The sequence below is a fragment of the Lipotes vexillifer genome, unplaced genomic scaffold (assembly GCF_000442215.2).
Source record: "Lipotes vexillifer unplaced genomic scaffold, Lipotes_vexillifer_v1.1 scaffold1309, whole genome shotgun sequence".
In the NCBI taxonomy this organism is placed as follows: domain Eukaryota; kingdom Metazoa; phylum Chordata; class Mammalia; order Artiodactyla; family Lipotidae; genus Lipotes; species Lipotes vexillifer.
The window spans coordinates 21005-30399 of record NW_006777513.1 but is presented as its reverse complement, the minus strand read 5'-3'; positions in this window follow the sequence as shown (position 1 = coordinate 30399).

The window sequence follows — 9395 nt, the reverse complement described above, 5'->3', positions numbered from 1 at the left end:
GTCAGGGTCTCATAGACCCCTCCAGACAGCGCACATAGGTGGTGGTGGTGGCGGTGGCGGTGACTCTGGCTGGCCTGTGCATTGTTATTTCCAAAGACTCAGTCTTTGGAGCAAAGGAATTTTCATTCCTTTTTCATTAATGAAAACCTTGCAGCCAGAGGAAGCACCCCACTAAATGAGTGATACTCCACGAGATATGTATGCACTGCTCAGAAATGTCTCCTAGTCAATGAAGAAGAGATAACAGTCAGTGGAATAAAAATTAATCTGGCCACTATAGGAATTAATATAAAAACATCAGATGCGGGACTTATAAGGGATGCCACCTCCAGCTAACCCTCCCTGGGTTAAATACCTCAGGGACGATGATTTACATTCTGTGCTACAGGCCTCTGCCGGCATAATCGATAGGGATGAGAAATGGGGCCACCCAGCCGTGCCTACCCATGGGGCTGGGGAAGGGAGCCGGGGGGCCGGGGGCTAGGGCTGCCCTGGAGGCTGCTGGGAGCAGGGGCCCATCTGAGCCATCTGCTCTTTCTCCCCCTTCCTCTACCTCCCTGCTGAGCCCCAGGCCTGCAGCTGATGGGTTTCTGGAAGTCTGGGTCATGGCACCATCTCACGAGGCCTCACCCCAGCGCCCAACTCCTCCGGGGGTACAGGAGGCGGCCGGGCGAGAAGAGGGCAGGGCAGACTGGGCCAGGTGCTGCCGGAGACCAGAGCAGTGGGACCCCCACTGGGAGCTGGGCTTAGGTGAACCTCCTGACGGTAATAATCACTCACCCATCTTTGCTCTGCAAGCATTACCACTCCAAAGTCTTGGTTTAGGGTGGAACTTGCCTAAGCGACTGTTTCTTCTCACCATCGCAAACTTAGGATCTGCTGTTTCAGTGGAGGAGCTTTCAGTCGAAGCCCTTGCCAGTCAGTCCCTGGGGTGCTTCTCTGCAGGGAGCTTCGAGCTGGGGCTCATGCCCAGAAGCAGATGGGCTTCACCGCAGCTGCAGGGCTGGCCTTCCTGCTGTGCCAGGTGAGCGGTGAGTTATCCTCGCTCCTCTGTGGTGAGGGCCGTGCTTGCTTAGATTTGCGCCACTATGCACCAGCCACACCCGGGTTGGGGGTGAGCAAGCCAGTGTCAGGGCCAGCCAGGCTGCCCCCAGCTGGCTCCCTGCTCTCTGTCCTCCTTGGACCTGCTCCTGGGGGGCGGGGCAGAGGAATTCCCTGTCATGGCCCTCGATGTGGAGACCCCAGAGGAGGCTGATGCAAGGAGGACAAAGTGTTGATCCCACAGCCCCTCCCTGCCAAGCCCCGACTGTCCCTCAGCCACACTCTCTACTCTGGAGTTCCGGCAGCTGTCGGGGTGGGGGGGGGCACCAGCTCCCCACTGTGCCAGCCTCTCATCACGTCCTGCCCTGCCCTCTGCTCTTACGTTAAACCCTAGTCATTGCTCTTCAGATGTGTGGTCGTCTGCTGCTGGAGTCTGACCATACAGCCCCCAAGGAAAACTCCTTTAGAGCTAGTAGCGAGGAAACTTGGGGGGAGGGGAAATTTTGGTCCCTTGTTCTTGATGACACAAGAGCCTGGCCCTTCCCAGGGAGGCCTACTGGTGTCTCCTTTGTGTGCCGCAGCCTGGCAGAGTGCCCTGGGTGATCCCCACACTTCTGCTCACCCTCACAGTGGGTGGCCCCGGGGCAGGCCTCCATGCCTTATGTGGTGTAAAGCCAGGGACTAGTGACCTTGAGCAACCTCGGGGATAGAAAGGCCCAAAGGGACCACTCAATCTAACCCTCATCATATAGATGGAGAAATTGAGGCCCCAGACAGATGGGCCAAGGCCACAGAGTAAAGCAGGTCACCTGGCCCCAGGGCAGGGCCCTCTGCCCACCAAATCGCCCATGATGCTGGTCTGGGCTACCATGCAGTCATCCTGAATCCTACTGAGACAAACATAAACCCTAATATTATTCTTTTCATTGTATTAGGAGTTGAATTGCATCCCCCCAAATCCATATGTTGGAGTCCTTAACTCCCTGTACCTCAGAATGTCACCTGATTTGGACATAGGGTCTTCACAGATGTGATCAAGTTACAATGAGGTCACTGAGGTGGGCCTCAATCAAATATAACTGGTGTCCTTATAAACAGGGGAAATTTGGACAGAAACACGCACAGAGGGAAGTTGAGGTGAAGAGACACAAGCTGAGGAGAGAGGCCTCGGACAGATCCTTCTCTCACGGTCCTCAGAGGAACCAACCCTCATTTCAGACTTCTGGCCTCCAGAACTGTGAGATAATAAACTTCTATTGTTCAAGCCGCGCCGTGACGGGAAACTGATAGACCGTAAGGAAGGTTCTGGTAATGAACCTACAGCACTAGTAGTTTTATTTGTTTTTTAATTTTTTGGCGGGGGGGTGATGTTGGTATTTCAGATTTTTTGTGTGCTTTTAATTTTTTAGTTTGTTTTGTTTTTATGGATCCACAAATTGGAATGTATTTATTACCAACCAGAGGTTCAGGAGGAGATGCTGAAGGAAAAGGCTGCCTGGTGCATGCTGGGGGCCGAGGCCCTTTGGGGATGTTGGCTCTGACGTTGCTGGGATAGAGGTCAGAGAATTGCTGGATATGTGGGCTTTTGGAGGCATGGAGTGGACAAGAGAGCCATAGCCCACATCTCCTGCTGTCTTGGTGATGTTTTCTGTACCCACTGATGGCAGAGACCTTGGATCCAAAACCCCATGGTGACCCATCTAGGGAACCTCCATCCAGCCAAAGAGATGGAAGGAATGGGCTACTGAGTGATTGCTTGTCCTTTCACGTAGTAACAGGTCAGTGTTGTTCTAATGAAAAGGACTTCACGGGCATTACTGGTCTAGGCGTAATCACACAATATGTATTTTAAACAAAATCACAGACCCCCACTTGGTGAAACTTATTCCAGAGAATTTCAGCGTGTTGTTTGATGCCCCGTTGGCCCACCCTGCTCAGTGTGCTTTTGCTGTCACAGCAGCCCTGCCACTGGTGGTTTTCAGTGGAGGCTTTAAAAAAAGCAATTTCTCTGCAGGCCGGAGCTCAGCTTGCTGTAAGATCACAGGAGGGATTCAGAGACCTCACAACCTTTGGGAAAATGGCCAAATACCTCATTCTGAAGGCTAATACTTAACATTTTGCTACCATGAAAACATTTCCCATTGAATAGAAAGCCCCAGGCACAGCTTCCAGGCATGACTCACTTCTCCTCCCACGCGTGGCAGACCCCCTTGAGTGGCTCTCACAGACCCAAACCCATTAGAGCTTCCCAGCACGAGGAGCCCTGGGTCCACACACGTCCTCAGTAGGTCATCCACAGAGCACGCGCTGCATCCCTGGGACAGAGAAATTCAGGGAAGGCGAGGGATCACCTAGGGCACTGTTCTCACATCTATTGCTCAGTCTATTGCTGAACAACAAACCATCCCCAAACTGTCTTAAAACAACCCCATTATTTCTTTTGCTTATGGGTCAGTCTGTAACATGGGTAGTGCTCAGCTGGGGTAGCTTGTCTCTGCTCCACTCCGCTTAGCTTAGGGTGGCTTGCAGGCAGGGCTGGAATCACCCAGGGTTCCCCCTCACGTGACTGTGGTTGGTGCTGGCTGCCAGCCCAGACCCTCTGCTTTCACTGGAACCGTCCACCAGGACACAGACATATAGCCCGGTAGGAGCTGGGCTTGCTTACAACATGGTGGTCAAAGTCATATCACCTTCTGCGTCCTAGCCTCAGAAGTCACCCTGCATCCCTCTGCCATGTTCTCTTCATCACGGCAGCCGTGAAGTCCTGTGCAGTTTCAAGGAGAGGGGAAATAGAATCTGAATGGGGGCGGTGGGGTGGATGGCAAGATTCTGGAACAGCATGTACAGCAGAAATATTGCTGTGGTCATTTGGGGAAAATGTAGGCTGCCACATCATGGCCCAGAGGTCACACCAGGGAGTCTGGGTCAAGGGGGCAGGTGCCCAATACGATTCACCGTCAGGAGTTAGTGACACAGTGCAAAAAATGCCTCCCTACTGCCGCTGAAGTAAGTCTGAGTCCATACTCCACAGGCCACACCTGTGTTCCCCTTTGGCCCCGTGGGCCCATCAGCACAAAGACCAGCCGTAATCCTCTCTCAAGCCTCCTCAGCTTCGGCCATCTGCGATGCCAAGGACTCTCCAATCTATGGAATGAGTCATCGGTGGAATCTCCTTCAGCAAATGACCAACTCAAAGGGAGGATGTGTCATGCCCGGGGCGTTTTATGAATCTTGTTGCTTCGTCTGGCAAGCTGTGATTCCATCAGTAACGACACAGCCAGCACGAGGTGATGCTGCCAGGGCAGACACTCTGATCAAGGGCACACGGGAGGGACGTGTGACCCACACCCAGGCTGCCTCTTCCCACCTGCCTCAGGGGGACCCTGGGTGGTCGGCTCCTCCCAGCCAGGGTATTTGGGTAGGGTAGGGCTGCAGCCTCACCAAACTTGCACTCTATACCTGTGACACTTTTGTGAGTGACAGAACGCCCTGAGCCAGGCTCCCCTGGACCCCAACACGAGGGGGGAGCTGGCTGGGTGCAGGGACAGCTGTTTGCACACAAGGACCCAGACCCACTCCCTGCTCTTCCACTGCCTGGTGTAGGCCAGTGTTCACCGGCTCACCTGAGGCCTCCTTCCTCACCTGGCACACAGGTGACACCCACCTCACAGCAATGTATGTCAAAGGGCTCAGCTGGAAGCACTGACTCCAGTCTTGTCTAAGCCTGAAGGCTGAAGGCCTCCACCCCACCGGGCCTGTGGTGACCCTCCGCTGTCCACAAGCACCCAGCGCCCAGCAGCCCTGGATGTGCCCATCTGCCTGTCGGCCACCCCACACCCACCCCGGACCTCTCCTCGCTTGGCTTCCCGGACACAGCCCCTCCTCTTGCACATCCATGTGCCTTCCTCGGCTCCATTTCTAAACATGGATGTGTTCGCAAAGGATGCCCACCCTGGGCCGTCAGCTTACCCCACACTCACTCCTGGATGAGCGACCTCATCCAGGCCTGGCTTTGAACCCAGCCCACCCCTCCCCCAACGCTCCCCCCTAACCCACCTCTGCTCCCTCAGCCTCTCCTCCCCCTTGAAGTCCACTTACTGAGCTGCCTGCCCTCCGTGGCCTCCAGTGGGCAACTCAGGTTTAATGCATCGAAAACAAACATATTTGGGGGGCCACACCGCGCAGCTGGCGGGATCTTAGTTCCCCGACCAGGGATTGAACCCGGCTCCTCGCCAGTGAAAACGCGGAGTCCTAACCACTGGACCACCAGGGAACTCCCCAAAACAAACTCTTAATTTCTGCTTTTCCCACCCCCAAATCTTGCTTCTCTTTCAGTTTTTCCCATCTTAGTAAAAGTTACCATATTCACTCAGTTTCTCAGGACAGAGACCAAAGAGTTAATGAGTGATTCCCTTCTGGCTTTTATACCTTGAATCTGATCCAGTAGCATGTTCTGCTGGTTCTCCAGAGCATATTCAGAATCTCACCCACCTGTGTTGGTCATGGCCACCTTGGTCCAAGCTGCTGTCCTCCCCAGGCCGTTGCAGTGGCCTCCTGTGGGGCTCCCACCTTTGTCCTCAACCCCTTCTGTCCTCCTCACAGCCCCAGAGTGATGCTGGGAAAAAAACAAGGCCCATCACACGGAGGAGGCAGCTGAGGCCCCAACCCAGCTGGGGCGATATCTCAGCAGCTGCACCAGTTTGCCTGCCCCTGAGTCTGCAGCCTACAAGATGAGTGGTCCAGAGCCTGCTCAGATGGGTGGGTGCTTCCCCTCCTGAGCTCACCCCATCTCCCTGGTCTCAGCATCCCCCGCCTCCCGCTCTCCCTCCTTCTCACTCCACTTGGCCTCCTCCAGCTTGCTGCGCTTGTCCTTAAATACAGCATGCCTGTTGGTACTCGGGCCTCTGCACTGGCTGTCTGCTGTATCTGGGAGGTGCTAGTGCCACATGCCCTTGACCTCTCCCTACTTTGCCCAGATGTCTACTCAGATGTTTCTCAGTGGCTACGCGCTATGAAGCAATACTCCCACGCTCTCCCTGCTCCACTTTGCTTTCCTTAGAACCCTGTTATATTTGCATTGTTGTATTTCTTTGCATGCTCATTTGCACGTGTGTGTGTGTGTGGTTTTACACTATAATGTAAGCTTCCAAGAACAGGGAGTTTGCTCTTCTGTGTCCCTGGTGCCTAGAACAATGCTTGGAACACAGTAGAGGCTAAAGAAATAGCTGTTGATTAAATAAATGAGATGATGATGCACCCACTTCGGGACATGTGGCTTCCCTGGGTCTTCCCAATAGCTGTGTGCTATTCCATTATGTGGATGCGCTCAAGTTTAATTAACTGGCCCCCTTCTTGAGGACATTGAGTGCTTTTATTCTTTTGCTATAATAAACAAAGTTGCATTGCACATCTTTGTATACCTATCTTTACATCCATGTGTGAATATAGTGAAAAATCCATAATTCCAGGCTCTGGACTTGCTGGGTCAAGGAGTATGTGTGTTTAAAGCTTTGAGAGATAGTGCTAAACTGTCCCCCAAGAGTATTTTTAACAAATTATGATTTTTAAAATACCTGAAAACACCTATTTAAAAGAATGAAATTAGCACCACTCCCTTATAGAGCCCTTGAGACTCTGAGATCAGGCTCAGGGACCGAGTGTCATTTCACAAGGGTGAGGCTGAGTCTCAGAGAGGGCGTGAGGTCTATGATTTCTTGACCGTGGGCATGGTAACCAGGATGGCTCCAGCACTGGGGTCTCACACCCCAGCCTCTTTCACTCTTACAGAAATCAACCTTCAATGCCTGTCACTGGATCACTTTGTAACACAGGAAAATAAAAGGTCAGTCACTGAGGGTGGCTGTTTTCCTGCATCGTAAAGAACTTCTTGAAGTTCATGGGCAACAACCCAACAAGCATCTATTCAGTGCCGGCTATGTGCTGTGACGGTGTGGGTGGTGAGGATACAGCCTGCAACAACATAGAAAAGCCCGGCCCTCAAAGAGCTTGCATTTTCACTTGAGGAAACAGACAATGAACAGAATGGTAAGTCGGATGGGAAGAAATACTATGGGAAAACCAGCAGGAACAGTGTGGTCGCCAGTTTCAGAAGTGGCTTCAGGCGTTCACACCTCCAGGTGCTCACACTCTTGTGCAATCCCCTCCCTCTGAGTGTGGGCTGGACATGGAACTCGCTTTTCATGAATAGGAAAGGCAGAGTGATGGGCTGGCACTTCCAAGACTAGGTTACAGATGACCGTGAGTCTGTCTTATTGGCATGCCATCCCATTCCTCCTTGCTCACTTTGACGTTTCGAGCGGCACCAGGTGGGCCCATGTGCAAGGGACTGAGGGCAGCCCAAGAGGAGCTTATTTCTGCCCACAGCCTCATGAGACAGCCTGATGCAGATCCAGCCCTGAGAGGACCACAGCCTAGCCAATACTTTGACCGAAGTTATGAGAGACCCAGAGGAACAGCTAAGCCACACCCAGATTCCTGACCCATAGAACCTGCGAGATAAATGTACAAATGTTTTCTTAAGCCTCTACATTTTGGGCTAATTTGTCACTCAGCAGTAGCTAACTCATACCAAGAGAAGTAGAGAGTGCCAGGGTAGGGGGTGCAGTTTAAAACAGAGTGGGAGGGGAGGAGTTATTTGAGAAGACTTGAAGAAGGGAGAGACTGAGCCCCAGGATCCCAGGGGCAGAGTTAGATTCGGAACAGGAGTTGGTGGGAGCTCAGGAGACAAAGGTGGCTGGAATAGAGTGAGAGGGGCGAGAGGCAGGGGCAGGGCAGGGAGGGTGGAGGGATGTCACGCTAGCATTTGACCTTCAACTCTGAACTTGGGGAAAGAGAGCCTTTAAGACTTTGAGCAGATGCACATTTTAACAGGGTCCAGGCAGGTGATAAGTGTTAGGGAAGGTGGGGGGGCAGCAGCAGGGAGATGGCCAGAGGTGTCAGATCCTGGGTTTACTTGAAAGGTGACCGCAGGATTAGACATGGGGTGTGAGGGAGGCGTTCCTGCATCTAAAGGCAGGTGGTGGTGGGCAGGTTTGGGGAGACCTGGAGGTCGGGGTTCACAGGCCCCAGACGCCTGTCCGACCTTGAGGTGGAGGGTTGAGGAGGCGGTTAGGCCAGGCAGTGTGTAGAGTGTTTGTAGCCACGGGACAGGCATGAGTGTGGGGAGAGGTGAGAGGACCGAGGGGTGGGGAGGCCAGGGCAGGGAGCCTGCAACGCAGCTGAGGACAGGGTGGGGCAGCGAGACCGGAGCACTGAGTGACCACAAGGTGAGGCTGAGTGCTGACTTAGCAACCTGACGGTCTGAGTCCAACAGAGGGATGTCTGAAAGATGGGCAAATAACAGTACATTCGGACTTGATGGGAATGATCGAGCTGGAGAGGGAAACACCCAGGACGCAGCAGGGAGGGAGGCGGCTGGAACCAGGCCCGAGAGAGGGAGAGAGAAACGTCCCTGGGAGCCAGTCGGGAAATCAGAGCGTCTGGTCCTCAGGAAGTTCCGGAGGACACAAGTGCCCCTGCAGCACGCGCCCGGCCCCTGACTTCCCGCGGCGGACAAGTGACCCTGGGGGTGACGGAGTGAGCTGGAGCCGAGCTGGGCGACTGCCCTCGGAATTTCCTGACCTGGATGAGGTTCAGCCTTTAATCTCATATTGCATCTACAGCCTTGTCTCCTGTGGCGTGTGAGAAACTGGGGGGAACAAAAGGGCTCCTAAGCTTTGCAGCCAACCCAAGGACAGACACTCTGGGGGCCTGAGCTGAGGGTGCAGTCAGGGGTCTGAGTGTGCTGGGCTGCAAGACCAGGCCCAGGTCCAGGTGCCTGCTGTGGCACTGGCCTTCTTAAGCCTCAGTTTCTTCATCTGGCAAATGGAGTGACTGAGAACACCACCTCATAGGCTGTGTGAGCAGGAGCCCTTGGGGGGCAGTGACTCTGTGTAGTTCTGGGAGAGTGACCAAGGTGGCACCAGCAGGTGGGGAGAGTGCCCTGGAGAGTCAAAGTATTGCTCTGCCTGGGGGCCAAAATCACTCTGAAAGTATAAACTTGCCACTGAATTGAGGAAAAAACCCTTGTTTGATACAGCATCTGTTTCCCTTCCTCTTCATCTGGGCCTGGGAGGATTTGGTGCCTCTCCATGGCCAAGAAAGCAGGTAGTAAGATCAGAACCCGAGGGCTGGATGTCTTGACAAATGGAATTTTCCTTCTTTTCTGGCCTCTTGGGAGAGATATTATTTCCTCCATTGATGCAAATGTGTTCAAAGTGCACTTGCCACAAACTCAGAAATATCGAACTGCCTTTCCGCTGAGGCCTGGGACTGTGGCCATGGTCCTCCTGCTG